We start from the raw sequence: 16,667 nt of genomic DNA on the forward strand, positions 1-16,667 counted from the left end.
TCAGACTCATATAAAGATTGCTGAATCTTTCTTTCAGCCACTTAACTGTGCACATTACAAACCTTTCATTCAAACCGAACATGAAATGTATTCATTACAAACCGGCAAGTTGGAAAAAGAGTCGCCTCAAATTTTGGGGAATGCACAAATTCGCACCAGTATATCTGAGGAACGTTATATTGTTAAAGCAAATCTGTTACAGTTACTTCTGTGTTCAAGCTTGCACCTGTGACAGATTACATTAAGTAATTATCCATATTTTGATAGCTGTAAAATAATCTGCATGAAGTCTGAAGGAAAATCACCCACCTGCAGCTTTGCCGATGCTCGATATGAATTGAGCACCGACTGCTCCTCCAGATGTTCCCGAGCTTATTTGACACACTCGCGTATCCGCCCCCGGCAGGATGCAAACACCGTAAAAATATCTGTTGCCTTAGAAACAGCGAGACGTCTCATCTCCTTCCCCAGCCCCAGAGTTAAGTCGATGGTGGAGTTGCACAGTCATTTTGTTTACTCAGAGCAGTTTATTGCAAAGTCACCCAGCTTGGAAAACTGAACTTGGTCAAAATAGTTGAGCGTCTTGTGCACAACCCTGAACTAATTCTGAAATATCAATTTTTACGGAATGATTTCAGGTTGAAGCTCGTATCCATGAGAAAAAAAGTTTCATGTATAAGCAAAGAAATAGCTCATTATTTATCAATTTTAAAAATACATTGGCGCAAACTGTGGGAAGAAACTTATTAAATGTAATGAAAATGAATAAGAATTAACATCTGTTGTATATGATATGTCGAAACCTGATATCAGCTGAAGTGTCTCTTATTAAAAGGGACTACAGGATGTACATACCTTTTGGGGGGGGGGGGTAGTCGGTCTCCAATGACCTGGAGACCCCCCCAGATGCCCTTACACCTGGTCCACGACTAATCAGCACCTGGCGAGATCTCACAGGTTTGGCTGGTGAGACCCGCCGCAGGGTATTTAAATGACCCATTGGCACATGGCACAGAGCCCGATTTGGGATTCATGCGTTTCACCCATTGTGCCCGGATCTGCACCAGGCGCAACGGGGTAGCTGAAAATTACTGATGTGGTGACGTGCATTCACAGCCACTGAGGATCAAGTGGAAGTAGGCTGTGGGCTCGTGCCAATCCGGGACTGAGATACCCTCGGTGCTCAACTTCATCATGAAGATGCTGGAGAGGCACCTGCAAAGGTTGTGTCGATATCACTGCGACAGGAGTTAATTCTCCAGATTCCTCATCCACCAGAGGCACCATGAAGGCAGATGATGGTGACAGAGACCCATGGGGCGGGGGAGGGGGGCCTTATCATAAGCCATCGCAACCTCAACCTCAGCTTTCTCATGGCCCCCTTGATTGCTGGAGTTAACCACCATCCGGGTTACAGGTGGCAGCCACTCCGTGCTTCTTTGCACCATTGACCAGTCAATGGGCCAGACTGTGGCAAGCATTCTGTACATGTCAGCGCTCTCTTCCTGCATCCACCCTGTCTGCTGCTGCATAGAACTCTCCGTGATGTCAGCCAATCTCTCAATAGAGGAGCAGGTCCGCCTGGACACTGAGGAGCACATTGGGTGAATGGACTCCTCCATTCACATCCCATAAGCCAACAATGCTTCATATAAAGAACAAAGAAAAATTACAGCACAGGAACAGGCCCTTCGGCCCTCCAAGCCTGCGCCGATCCAGATCCTCTATCTAAAACGGTCACCTATTTTCTAAGGATCTGTATCCCTCTGTTCCCCGCCCATTCATGTATCTGTCTAGATACATCTTAAATGACGCTATTGTGCCCGCCTCTACAACCTCCGCTGGCAATGCGTTCCAGGCACCCACCACCCTTTGCGTAAAGAACTTTCCACGCATATCTCCCTTAAACTTTTCCCCTCTCACCTTGAACTCGTGATCCCTAATAATTAAGTCCCCCACTCTGGGGAAAACGCTTCTTGCTATCCACCGTCTATACCTCTCATGATTTTGTAGACCTCAATGAGGTTCCCCCTCAACCTCCGTCTTTCTAATGAAAATAATCCTAATCTACTCAACCTCTCTTCATAGCTAGCACCCTCCATACCAGACAACATCCTGGTGAACCTCCTCTGCACCTTCTCCAAAGCATCCACATCCTTTTGGTAATGTGGCGACCGGAACTGTACGCAGTATTCCAAATGTGGCCGAACCAAAGTCTTATACAACTGTAATATGACCTGCCAGCCTTTGTACTCAATACCCCTTCCGATGAAGGAAAGCATGCCGTATGCCTTCTTGACCACTCTATCGACCTGCGCAGCCACCTTCAGGGTATAATGGACCTGAGCACCCAGATCTCTCTGTACATCAATTTTCCCCAGGGTTTTTCATTTACCTTACAGTTCGCTCTTGAATTGGATCTTCCAAAATGCATCACCTCACATTTGCCCGGATTGAACTCCATCTGTCATTTCTCCGCCCAACTCTCCAATCTACCTATATTCTACTGTATTCTCAGACAGTCCCCTTCATTATCTGCTACTCCACCAATCTTAGTGTCATCTGCAAACTTGCTAATCAGACCATCTATACCTTCCTCCAGATCATTTATGTATATCACAAACAACAGTGGTCCCAGCACGGATTCCTGTGGAACACCACTGGTCACAGTTCTCCATTTTGAGAAACTCCCTTCCACTACTACTCTCTGTCTCCTGTTGTCCAGCCAGTTCTTTATCCATCTAGCTAGTACACCCTGGACCCCCACCTTGGATATATCTGACATTTGGGTGCACATCTCTCGCTGGTTCTCCAGGTAGAGGTGCTTGTTTTGTAATTCCTGGAGCTCTGTACACCAACCCTCTATCTTCTGAGAGGGAATGACCACAGCTGTCGTTTCCCCCCCATAGCCCCCCCCCCCCTCGCTCTGATGTGATCTACAGTTCACCCTGTGCCATCCTATGTAATGATGCGTGAGGACTCATTGAGGTCCGAGTGTCTGCACTGGTGCAGAGTGTGCAAGAAGGATGTCTTCCTCCTCTGACTCCCTCAGAACCTACTTACAGTGTGGTAATTCCTCTCCCTCTGCACCAGGCTTCATGGGAGACATCAGAGAAGACAGTCATGAGAAATCAGCACAATCAACACATACTTCCCCTGCTGAAAACAATGTGCCGGCAGCTCGTTACACAGAGTAGATTTCTGTGCACCCGTTGAACCTGGGATTGTTGAGAATGTTTCACTCTGTCTACAATGGACTCCCAATTCTCTGTCTCCAACATCCTGCTGCTTGCCACTCTGGCCAGATCGAAGACCAGCTCCTCGGGATTTGCCAGTGATGTAAGGGAGGGAACGTCATCATCTAAAGGTGCCTTCTTACTCTCCCTGGCTTTATTCTCCCGTTTAGCCGGCAAAGAGACGAGCGATGCTGTTAGGACAAATGCCTCGCTATCCCTCGACACTTGCAGCGTTTCATTTTTCAGGTTTCCCTATAACCTATATTGGGCGGCACGGTAGCACAGTGGTTAGCACTGTTGCTTCACAGCGCCAGGGTCCCAGGTTCAATTCCCGGCTTGGGCCACTGTCTGTGTGGAGTCTGCATGTTCTTCCCGTGTCTGCGTGGGTTGCCTCCAGATGCTCCGGTTTCCTCCCACAAGACGTGCTTGTTAGGTGAATTGGACATTCTGAATTCTCCCTCCGTGTACCCGAACAGGCGCCAGAGTGTGGCGACCGGGGGATTTGCACAGGAACTTCATTGCACTGTTAATGTAAGCCTACTTGTAACACTAATACAGAATATTATTAACCTCTTGTCCAATAGCACTTAGATAATTAACTATACCCATGCATCATTAATCATGTCATGCACATATCTCTTCTCTGCTCCAGAGAACTTTAAGTGCCCTCAGACTGCCTCTCGCTTTAGCATATTGGTGACTGCTGATCCAGGAGGCATGCAATCTGGGTGTATGTTCCAACTCAACTTGCAGGGTCGAAGCAGGTCTTGAAATGTTTCCTGCATTGGATCCAGTTCCTCCTCATGTTTCCTCTGCTGTTGTCCTCATGAGTCACCTCCAGTTTTATCTCCTTGGTCTGCCTTGCAGGTTTCATGTGTTACTGACAGGGAACAGGATATTTCCCCATGCTGTTACTACCTCCAGCAGCACCTTAAACAAGGCTTCTGAAAAACAGGGAGGCTACCCTAGCACAGGGAGCTCCCTACCCATTGCCCTTTGCTCAGCTCCCCCTTCCATCACATACAAACGGCAACCTCAGCTACCCACCCTTTGAATTAGACCCGCTACTCCCTATGCCTTGCTTCCTTCCCATGACTCTGCTGATGATTGGGCAGTTTGACTCTGGGCCAATTAACTGGATTTTCAATTAAAATAGCAATGTGTGTGCCGGAATCCAGAAACAATCATGACTTTGAGCTCCAGACCCCAGAATTGAAATCTCGCCCAGTATCACCACTTGTAAATACAGCGTGACAAGTTTACATAGGGAGTTTCCATTATAAATGAAATGAAAGACAGACTGGCATTTTTATGGCAACTTTCGTGACCTCAGGATGCTGCAAAGTGCCTTACGATCAATGAGGTATCTCTGAGGTAGAATACTGATGTTGCAAAGAGACTGAATCTGCCTGAAACAGCGGCTGAAGAGGGGGATCAATTAATTCAGTTACCGAGTTTGTGATGGGAGTGGGAATCAGCAACAAGCGTCCCACCACACGATTTACACTGGCAGGATTTCCCATAGTGATTGGCTCCATCCCCCCCACCAATGGCGGAACAGGAATCCCGACGTAAGTATGCCCATTAGAAAACATTTAAATGTAATTATCAGGGCTCTATGCCGGATAATCCGCCCCCCCCCCCCCCTGTTAGATTGTCCATTTCCATCGGCATGAAGGCACACTGACATGAGTCACAACAGGTCTCCCATGGCATGCACCTGGTGAGCAGAACCCGCCAGATGGGTTCAAGTGCGTGCTTGGCTCAACGGGGAAAGGGTCATGCAGGCAGGGTGCTCTCTGCGGGAGGGGATGTTGCATGGAAGGGTGTTCCAAGGGTTGGGGGTTTCTGTGGGGAGTGGGGGTGTTCCACGGTGTCCGGGGGGGGGGGGGGGGGGCGTCCTGTTGGGTTGGCGCTGTTCAGGGGGTTGGCATATTCAGAGGTGGGGGTGTTCTATTTTGGATTTCTGGTCTTGGGTGGCCCTTTAGAAACTGCACCTCAACCGTTTGAAACCTAGGTTGCTGGCTGAGCCCACCCTGCCAATGTGACGTGAGACCTGCTCCTTGAGTTTCTTTTCTATGTTGCTTGAAATATGGCGGAGGAAGCTGCCATTGAGACCAACACTTCCTGCTTACTGCCACACTCTGCAAAAACAATGAGAACATTCTCCTCTAAATTCAACTACTCTGGTACTCCCCTGAAAATGTAATATTGAAAAGGAACTAAAACGGCTTCAGCAAGCCCTTCTTCCTCTCTTATTCAGAGCGCCCTTGATTTTTCTAAGTGGTGGTCTGAGGTCGAACTCTATGATGGTTATCCAATGATCATCATCAAGGCAGCATCCCTATATACCTGCTCTGAGTCTATATACATAACAGTACACAGCACCCAGATGTGAAACTCTATTCCCTCAGCTCTGTTTGGAGATCCCAAGTGAGGCATGTACATAATTGACACTCTCCAGTGTCAAAGAGACGGTTACTTGAACCATGTTTATGCGGTAATTTAAGTTTCATTCTTCATCCTGTGGTCATTGACTTCCAACCTTCGTTTTGTTTTTATCAGTCCAAACTTCCTGCTCGTCAACAATAACATTGCCAAGATATTTTCGGGATCGAGTAACTGGGGGCAAGGGGGAAGGGGATGCAATTTGGCTGCAAACTGTGTGACAATGATTTGATCAAAAGCTCAATCCCGAGAATCTGTTTGTTTTTAAGTGTTATTTTTTTGTCTCGGCAAATTTGCAGAAATCACAAAGGAATAGAACGGGTGAAGGCTCATATTCGATCCATCTCGCTCATCTTTCTATAGAACCGACAATAACCCATCACAGTGTCCAGTTATCTCTTGAATGAGTCCAGAGTATTTTGACTTCACTATCGTTCCTGGACGTTCACTCCATTAATTATACTTGAAATGCTTTCAGGCATCAGTCTTGAACTTGACACTTGCCAATTTGAAATATGTCCTGTTGTCTTGCAGTTGTGGTTTTAACTTGAAATGATGCTCAGGAATGCTGAGCACTATGCCACTATTCATAGATGTTTAAATCATATCATAGAATTTACAGTGCTGAAGGAGGCCATTCGGCCCATCGAGTCTGCACTGGCTCTTCGAAAGAGCACCCTACCCAAACCCACACCTCCACCCTATCCCAATTACCCAGTAACCCCACCCAACACTAAGGGCAATTTTGGACACTAAGGACAATTTATCATGGCCAATCTACCTAACCTGCACATCTTTGGACTGTGGGAGGAAACCGGTGCACCCGGAGGAAACCCACGCACACACGGGGAGAACGTGCAGACTCCGCACAGACAGTGACCCAAGCCGGGAATCGAACTTGGGACCCTGGAGCTGTGAAGCAATTGTGCTACCCACAATGCTACCGTGCTGCCCAAATTTGGGACCATGTTGGGGACCTTCTGTAATTTTTCAGCTGTTACATAAAGACATGGAAATAAGAGCAGGAGTAGGCTATTCGGCCCCTCGAGCTTGCTCTGCCATTCAATATGCGCGGCACAGTGGGCGAGGACCCGAGTTCGATTCCAGCCTCTGTGTGGAGTTTTCAGTTTCTCCCCGTGTCCATGTGGGTTTCCTCTGGGTGCTCCGGTTTCCTCCCACAGTCCAAAGTTGTGTAGGTTAGGTTGATTGGGCATGCTAAATTGCCCCTTAGTGTCCAGTATGTGCAGGTTAGGTGAGGTTATGGGGATAGGGCGGGGAGTGGACCTAGGTAGGGTGCTCTTTCAGAGGGTCGGTGCAGACCCGATGGGCTGAATGGCCTCCTTCTGCACTGTGGGAATTCTGTTCTAATTCTAATGTAATCATGGCTGATCTTTTATCTCGGTGTCACTCTCCCACACTCTCCCCATACCCCGTGAGGCCTTTTGAGTCTAGAAATCTATTTCCTTATTAAGTATATTCAGTGTCTAGGCTGGAGGGGCTTGGGTCTTGGATCCTTCCTTGGGGCTCGATCGACTGTTCTTCCCACCTGCAGCCTTTAAACCCTTTAAACAGTCAAGCAGTATCTAAAAATTAATGTTATCTCATTATAAAGTGAAAGTGATCCCATATGTACCCCTCAACCCTTTAAAAAGTCTGTCAGTATGCCAAGTTTAACGGTCTGTGAGATCAAGGTAAACGTAATCCCTTCAAGGCAGTGAAGTGGCTCTTTCACAGTCAATTTCATTGCCCTTTAAAGCATAGAAACGTGTGTGTATGCCTAGAAGGCTAAAAGCTTTGAACTGCGTTGTTAACATTCAATTACACACCTCGATTGACAGGTTGGGGCAGCTTTAATAATAATAATCTTTATTAGTGTTACAGGTAGGCTTACATTAATGCTGCAATGAAGTTACTGTGAAAATCCCCTAGTCGCCACACTCCGGCGCCTGTTCGGGTACACAGAGGGAGAATTCAGAATGTCCAATTCACCTAATAAGCACATTGTTCGGGACTTGTGGGAGGAAAACAGAGTGCCCAGAGGAAACCCACACAGACACGGGGGGAACGTGCAGACTCTGCACAGACAGTGACCCAAGCCGAGAATTGAACCTGGGACCCTAGTGCTGTGAAGGAACAGTGCTAACCACTCTGCTACTATTCCCTTCATAGCGTGGATTAAGATTATTTATTGATATAACTGCAGGGATCCATTAACTCAGGGGAGCAGCTGTTTCTCCAACCGTAGATTTTTTTTACAAGGCTATCTCTATCTCTTTGTTTTCAAGTGCTTCCTAGAAAGAGCAGATGCCCTTAGCTACTTAGGAGCCTCACTTGGCCGAGGGGAGGAGGCTGACTACAACAATTCCCGCCTTGATCTAATGGAGGGGTGTTGGGAAGGGGATACATTCTCCACCGGGGGTTTCCCACCTGATGATATGGACCGTCCCCCACCACTCGGCCCCCGGGTGAAAACCATTTCATTTAATTCAGGTAAAGGGCTCAGAAGGAAAACAGGTGCCACCATTGTACACATTGGTTAAGAACTGAATGCTGCATTATAGTTTGAGCCTGGTGCTGTTATGGCAGTGTAGCATTAAGACTTTAATCCAGTTAGCCTGAATTGAATTTTCCTTAGGAATGGTGTAAATCCTGGCCTGAGGCATATGAAAGAATGCTCAATGAAAGAAGGCCAATCGATCTGCAGGAAAGGACACAAACAGGGCTGAACTGGTTTGTGCAGCAGATTAGTCATTGGTGGTCTCCACACCTGACCTCTCCATAGGTCAGGAAGGGGGTCAATTGATGTAGGCATGTTCAGTGTGCGCATCGACCAATACATGCTCTTGGACACCAAATGTGGGGGGGAAGCTGGTAAATGTTCATGGACTGGATGCCACCTACAGAACTGTGACTTGGATTTCAGGTCAGCTCCACTGTTGTTGGTTCCACAGCTCATGTATCAGGTTCATCTGGTGCTCAGATTGCTGGGTGGTAAGGTGGTTGGGGACGAGAATACACCTGACGTGAGAAATCCGTTGCTTAGGCCCTGCCTTTCTTCAAAGTGGTGGACCTTATTTGGGGAGGCAGTGGCGCAGTGGTATTATTGCTGGACCAGTAATCCAGCGACACAGGGTAATGCTCTGGGGACCCGGGTTCGAATCCCACCAAGGCAGAAGGAGAAATTTAACGTTGTCATAAAAAAAACATCCGGTCCTTTAGGGGAGGGGATCTGTCACCCTTGCCTGGTCTGGGGCTGGTTTAGCACAGTGGGCTAAACAGCTGGTTTGTAATGCAGAACAATGCCAGCAGCACGGGTTCAATTCCCATACCGGCCTCCCCGAACAGGCGCCGGAATGTGGCGACTAGGGGCTTTTCGCAGTAACTTCATTGAAGCCTACTTGTGACAATAAGCGGTTATTATTATTTTTTTTAACAGCTGACTCCAGATCCACAACAATGTGGTTGACTCTTAAATGCTTTCAGGGATGGGCAATAAATGCTGACTCAGCCAGCGACACCCACATCCCGTGAATGATAGTTTGGCGAACTTGATTAAAAGGCATTATGGTGGAGAGTCAATGGCTAATATTTAAGGAACGAATGTATGCATTGCACATGTTATTGTGCAGAATCCTTTCTGGCCCAAAAACACAACAGGAAAAGAGGCCCAACCATCGTGAACAAAATAAATTAAGGATCGTATTAGATCCAAAGAGGAATCATATAAAGTTGCCTAAAAAGTAGCAAGCCCAGGCCATATTCGGGGTGTCGGACTAGCCAGGGTTGGAAACGGGTGCGGAGCTAGATGTTGTAGCCTTCGCCTCGTTGATCACCCGAAGGCGGGTCCTGATAGGTTGGAGAGCAACCTCTCCACCCTGTGCCCTGGCGTGGCGGGGGGGGGGGGGGGACCTGTTGGAATTCTTGACTCTTGAGAAGGTTAAGTTTGAACTGAGGGGAAGGATGGAGGGGTTCTACAATTCATGGGCATTATTCATTATGCACTTTCAAGAACTGGATAACATCTAACATTAGTTGGGGCGTGTGGGTGGGAGGGTTGTGGGGAAGGGGGACTGTGTGTGTTAATGGCGACTATGGGTGATCCCTAATTCCTTTTTGTCATTTGTTTGTATGAACATGCGGGCTAATGTTTGGGGTTTGGTGGGAGGATGGGATCGTTGTTATTGATATGGGGATTGACATATTTGTTACTGATCACTGTTTATTGTTGGTGGGTGTAAATTTGGGAGAAAGTGTGAAAAAGGAGGAGAATAAAAAAGTAGCAAGCCCACAGGCCCTGTTGGAAATTGCCTGCCAGTAGGATCCTGAGTAGATACTATCAGCTGGTCCAATTCAAAGTCCTCTCCAGCTGGACCTCCTGTATAAACCTGCATCCCAGAACCAGCACTTATTTGAGGATTCCCGGCCCTGCGCTGTCGGTTAACTACAAAGCAGCAAATAGACGAATTATAAATCACAAAAGAGAAGTGGGAAACCTCTGAAAGGGAGATAAGGGAGAGAGAGAAAAAGAGAAGATGGAGATATTAGGTATGAAGGGTTAAGTATCTTTACAATAACATTTCTTGTATCTTGTATTATGATGCTTAAATTGTCTATTTTCTTCCTCCATAATAGTTTAACCTTCAAGTCTCTATATATCCAGGGCCTGGGAGAAGGGGGTGCAAACAGTGCCAAATACCAGGGAGAGTTTGGATCTTTTTAAAGCCAGTCTGTCGGTGTCGGTGTCAGTTTCACTGCGTTACTGTGCTGCTGCTTCCAGCCTTTGGGCAGCTTGTTGGATCAATTCTTTATTGAAAAGCTCGCCAGAAAACTGCAGCTGCCCGACAGTCAACAACAACACAGCATCTGTCAGGAGAGTGTTCTTGCTTACAAAATGGTAAGTAGCGAAGTAAAATGTGTGTGTGAGGAGGGAAGGGGTGTAGATAGGGGTGTTGGTGGGAGGGGGGGGGGGGGAGAGAGTGGTTTGGGGGGGGGGGGGGAGGTTGGTTGGGGAGGTTTGAGTGTGGGTTGGAGGTTAGAGGGAGGTTAGAGTGAGGGTTAAGAGAGAGCAAAGAGTGCAGGTTGAGAGGAGATTAGCGGAAGGTTGGGGGCATTGGAGAGGAGGTTGGGTAACGTTTGAGTGCTGGTTGAGGAAGTGAGAGGGTTTTGGGGGAAGGGTTGGAGTGGGGGTTGGCAGTAGGTTAGAGAGAGGCTTGGGAGGTTTTGGAGGAGGTTTGTGTGCGAGTTGCATTGGTTAGCAGGGGCTTGGGGGCAGTTTGAGTGTGGGTTAGAGTGGTTAAAGAGGGGTTGGGGAGAGAGAGGGATGTTGGAGGGGTTCTTGGCAGGAGATTGGAGTGGGGCTTGGAGGGAGGTTAGCTACAGGGTTTCATTTCTTTTGTAAATGTAATGATTTCATTGTAGCCACTTTCCTAACATCAGTTGATTGTTCTGAGATTAATTATCTTTAGAGAATCAATACCAGGCCTCCAATTTCAAATTTCCTGAATCACTCTGTCAACTGCATGCAGATATAATAAAAGAAAAACAAAACCTACATTTATACAGCAACTTTCGAGATGTCTCAAATTGCTTTACAGCCAATTAAGTACTTTTGTATTGTAGTCACTGGTATAATGTAGGCAATATCTGTATTTGCTTGTCATTCAGGAATGGACGAGATTATCTGGGCTAGATAGCCTTTTGTCATCCATAATTACCTTGTAAATATAGGTGGAATCATGGCTGGAGTTCTGTTAATTTTGTTGCAAATGAAAGTTTACTATGAGGGGGTACTTGTGAGGTAATGTTGTCAAGTGCATGATGGGCTCATAGTGAATCAGTCATCGTGAATCCTGCACCGTTTTTCATTGGAATCGATTGTGTTCCATGTGGCACCTGTGCTAGGCCCTTAATAGTAGCAAAATTGGTCCTTGTTGGGGGGGGGGGGGGAGTTTTTCTGTCGTGAAAGTCCACAAATTCTGCATTGGCGTCCACACTTAGTCTCAGAAACGGAGAATCCCGACCTGCATTCCACAGAGAAACCAGAGGGGTCCAATGCTTCTCACTGACAGTAAAAACCTATGTTGTTCAGTCATTCCACTTTGTTTCTCAGAAGTCATTTGATCTTTCCACCCTGTGACTTTACTGATAAAATAAAATCCAATTCCAATGAAATTACATTGAATAACATCACACACCCTGGCAGAAGGAAGACTTCTGCTTCTACAGAATGGAAAAGATCTTACGCAGTTTATCTGGGTTGCAAGTTTCGAATATTTCCTCCAAACATGAATTTGCTGTTGCTGTGTCTATGTGGTGCAATGTGCAGAACATGTTAATGAAGGTTGAGGGAATAGCGAAAATCAGTGATATCATCCGCACAGTGTTCTCAATAACTAATAGAATATTTTCCTGTCAAATTAACAATATTGCATAATGCTGTTAAAGTAAAATTTGTACTTTCTGATTTGTTTAATAGTTACAATGGGATCACCTATAGGGTGCACACAAACTGACACTGCATTATATTGTTCCCATGTTTAGTGTTAATGACCCATCTGCATACATATTGAACAATATTTGTAGCAAGATGCCAGCAATGGATGACACCATTGTACAGGGGGCTTTCTGTGATGGTTTGGTGAATGATGAATCTTGAAGGGGAAAGTGCATCGTGAGTGATTGAGGAAACTGTGCCTTCCTGCTTACCATCCCAGACGATCAAGTGGGACTCTTTTTGAATTTGCATCCGCTGTTAATCAGGCCACATCTCCGATCCGCAGCCCCAATATCTCCACAAGAATCCATACCTCAATCCGGCAGCTTCCACCTCACGGCATTTCCACTTTGCACTCAGCAGACTCCAATCCAACCTGACGTCAATGTTAGCTGGAAGGCCAACCAATAAACCACATGATCAGCCGTTCTAATGCCAGCCGATCTTGCTGATAGGCACTTATTCCACTGGAGCGAGCAGAGATGTGACTTTGAACCAAACAAACTCCCACTGGTAAAACTACTCATGTTGGATTGTTGACCTTACTGTCTGATTGGCCAGTAGTTCTAAGCTACGGTTGGGTTCTATCAGAAAGCAGGGTCATTCTGTCTGGTATGAACAATACATGTATGACAGGTGGGGGCAGGTGGATTTTCAGCTCTGCGGCGCAGGCCAAGCTCGACGTCGGTGTCCGTTCTATACTTAGTTACCCCCAGAGGGGCGTCGCTGAGGGCGTTGATGCCATGGTGCGGACATTGGGGGGCTGGCAGAGCCAGATGACACAGGGGCCTCTGGGACACACTCCAGCCACCCCTCCAACCCAAGGTGAATCCCAGGGCCCGATGGGCATCGACCGGGTGGAGGAAGTGCTGGAGGCCAACCAGAGCCTCTCTAGAGGGAGGCGACAGCAGTAACCAGTTCTCCGGAGACCCCCCTCCTGACAATGACGCATCTCGGGGTCAGCGGACAGAACGGCGTGGCAAGTGCCACCGGCTAGTTAACCGTGCCCTCCGGCTCCAGGCCGTCCAGAGGATGCCCGCCAGGGGCATCAAATCCACAGTAAGCAGCAGGCTGCCCCCACCTCTGGTGTGCGTCCTGGGAACACACCTAGAGGTAGCGGCAGAGCACAGAGGGCTAAGAAAACTGAGGATCACTGAGAGAGCACTGTGGGGGGAGGGGGGGGTTACCAACGGTAGCTCGGAACAGCTAGGGCCATGATGGTATACCATCAAAACACATTACACATGAGACATGTGATGCCTCTGTCACATTATCCCGCACTGCGGGACGGCCTGCACCCTCACCTCTTCCGCCCCCACCCTCCACCTCCCCCAGTTTGAATGTTGAAGGCTGGATGTGCAGAGGATTTAAAAAAGTGACCAAATGAAACAAGCTGGTTCTCAATCACAATCCGGCCTGGAGAGCAGCTGGGAATTTTCAATAGACTCGACTCTGAACACATTTGTCTGTGATTTTTTACCAGCAGTGTAACCAACACTGTAAAAACTTCAACCCAGCAGGATGTAAGAACTGCTTCACTGTTGGACGTTCTTCAGTCATTTCACTGCCGATTTAACACAAATGTTTTCATTTGCTTTTGGCAACTTTGTTGTTTTAAGACACAATTTCCTCTCTAGTTCTCACATGTGTACCATTGCTTGACTGGTATAGATTACAACAGCGACTAAACTTCTAAAGTACTCTCTGAAGTGCTTTGGAGTGTTCTGAGGTCATCAAAGGCGCGATACAAATGTAATTTCTTTATTTTTAGAAGGAAATTTGGGCAGGGCGATGTCTGCAATGGAGCCCAGCTGATTTTCCACTCAGCCATTTAATAGACTGTGAACGAGTGTTGCGACTGCACTTTTCAATCTGACCCTAGTTTATCAAGTGTGCTCAGTGTCTGCAGGGGGAGTTTTCCTGGGCGTGAATGTAAACTGTGGCAGTCGCTAGACGTTGAATGACATTTTTACTCCACCTGTACTGTCCTGACAGATAAGACGAGGGCCTGAACTTCCTCAGAGTGTCAGTCAGAGTCGGGTTGCCACCCTGCCTGATTAATTACCTCAATTTATTTCCAATGTTATCTTGCCCAACCTTCCAACCCAGACAATGCGGTGTGTCCTTGTGGCCCGCCGTCAAAGTCCAGGAGAGTCAAAGTGAAGGGGGGTGTTGGGGGGGGGAAACCTGTGAGAAAGGCATTCAGTCGGAGGGTGTGTGACATTATAAATGTAGAGAATTGTAAGGGTTGATGTAATGCCTAAATCAACCACTAGATGGAGCTAGATGTACAACTATATAAGGCATGTGGGTGAGAGGTTGAGGAGAAAGTTAGAGGACAGACTGAAGGAAACATAGTGTGAGTGAGAGCAGATCATAGTTAATGTAATAGTGTAGAGATTAGTAGTAGATAAGTGTAGATTATATGTTTATTATTAACTGTATATTATATGAAAATCGCTTATTGTCACAAGTGGGCTTCAAATGAAGTTACTGTGAAAAGCCCCTAGTCACCACATTCCGGCGCCTGTTCGGGGTGGCTGGTATGGGAATTGAACTGCTGGCTGCCTTGGTCTGCTTTAAAAGTCAGCTATTTAGCCCTGTGCTAAAACAACCCCTAGGAGTAAGTGTCAAATCCAATTAAGTAGTGTTAATAAATGTATAGCTTTGTTCAATTTAAAAGCTATTTGTGGTCTTTGTGAACACTACGCCAACCATCCTTAAAATTAGCAACACAAAGAACACCACAGGGGGATGAGGGGACCCCTGGAAGTTCCAGGGGAGTAGGGGTGTCTTGTTGGGGAGATAGTGCAAGGGGTTCTCCTGGGTGGGGGACAGGTGTGTTGTGAGGGGCAAATCCCATGGGTGGGGGGCTGGTGGGGAGGGGGGCTGGAGGATCAGAGAGACTCCCGTGGCTGGGGTGGGGGTGGGGAGGTTAGGTCTGGTTCTGTGCAAGTGTTATCCAGAAGTTAGAAGTGGTTTTAATCCTTTTAACTTTTTCTGGGTAACTATTGGTGCTACCTGGTCAGAACTAACTGAGGTTTGCAATTTCAATCATGTTTAAGATGGTTCCAAGGACAGGGGAAGTTTGCACTTCGATGCAAACCTTAGCTGTGAACTTCCGAAGGGGATTCCCCAGTGCATTTTAGGAGATTGCCGACCCCCCCCCCCCCGATGCTGGGGAGTTACAACTCTATGGATTTCAAGGTGCAAATGAGATTGCAAAAAGTATTGTTGGATTAAAAGTGCACAAACAAGGATATTGTTTCACCTGTGTTAAAGTGTGCTGAATAGCGAGGTTGCAAACATTGGGCGGGATTCTCCACTCCCGCGCCGAAGTGGCCGCGCCGTCGTGAACGCCGTCGAGGTTCACGACGGTGTGAAACGGCCCCGGTCCCGACCGATTCAGGCCCTGACAATGGGCCAGGATCGGGGCCGCGTCATCTACACGCGCCAGGCCTTGTCGCCCGCGTAAAAGCGGCGCCGCATAGATGACGCGGCCGGTGCCGCATAACGGGCGTCATCCGCGCATGCACGGGTTGGCCGGCGCCAACCGGCGCATCGTGGTTGCTGTCCTCTCTAAGTCCGCCCCGCAAGAAGATGTCTGACGGATCTTGCGGGGCTGCGGAAGGAAGGAGGTCCTCCTTCAGAGAGGACGGCCCGACGATCGGTGGGCACCGATCGCGGGCCACCCCACATCTGAGGTACCCCCCGGTGCAGGATCCCCCCTCACCCCCCCCCCCCCCCCCCCCGCAGGCCGCCCCCCAGCGTTCACGCACCGCTCACGACTGCAGCGACCAGGTGTGGACGGCGCCGGGGGGAACCCGCCGTTTTGGCCTGGCCGCTCGGCCCATCCGGGCCTCAGAATAGCGGGGGTGCCGGAGAATCGCCATTTTCGGTGTCCCCGGCGATTCTCCGGCCTGCGGCCCGCGAAACTCGACCGGGCCGTTCCCGCCGCTTGGGAGAATCACGGGAGGGCGTCGGACCGGCGTCCCGGGAAATTTTGGCGGCCCAGGCGATTCTCCCAACCGGCGTGGGAGTGGAGAATCGCGCCCATTGTGAACTGTGATATTTTGTGCAGTAATTGCCCGGAGCACTACCCACAACTTTAAATCACTTCCTTGCATTTTTGCATTGAGATGCATTAGTGAACTTTGCTTTGAAAAAAACATCTGCAGTCGGGTGAAAATGCAACAGCCATTATGTGACAGAAATTGTCCCTCCGCATCCATAAATAAAGTCAATTAGGTGAAAGGAAACTTTCCAAACTCAAATACGGGGATTATTTGAATTAATCTTGTGATGAAATGTCGTTGACATGAAATATCAATTCTGTTTGACGCTGCCTGACCTGCTGAGTGTCCCTCGCATTTTGTTTTTATTTCCTTTTATTCCGGGATCTGCATTTTTTTCCCCCTTGTTTTTCTCTCTGAATTAACCAGCCAGTTCACGTGGGCTGAGGCGAGGGTGTTTAAAGATTTAAAGACGCT

The 16,667-nt window shown here is 47.9% G+C and overlaps 1 protein-coding gene across 1 annotated transcript in view; it reads right to left on the reverse strand.

The window, feature by feature from the left end:
- Positions 1–353, reverse strand: part of LOC140385165 (uncharacterized) — a 126,017-nt gene extending 125,664 nt beyond the window's left edge. The window contains exon 1 of the mRNA XM_072467028.1: positions 310–353. The gene's annotated coding sequence lies outside the window, so the exon portion shown is untranslated. The remainder of the gene's footprint in view (positions 1–309) is intronic.
- Between the last annotated feature and the right edge of the window lie 16,314 nt (positions 354–16,667).

The sequence above is a fragment of the Scyliorhinus torazame genome, chromosome 11, assembly GCF_047496885.1.
Source record: "Scyliorhinus torazame isolate Kashiwa2021f chromosome 11, sScyTor2.1, whole genome shotgun sequence".
Taxonomy (NCBI): domain Eukaryota; kingdom Metazoa; phylum Chordata; class Chondrichthyes; order Carcharhiniformes; family Scyliorhinidae; genus Scyliorhinus; species Scyliorhinus torazame.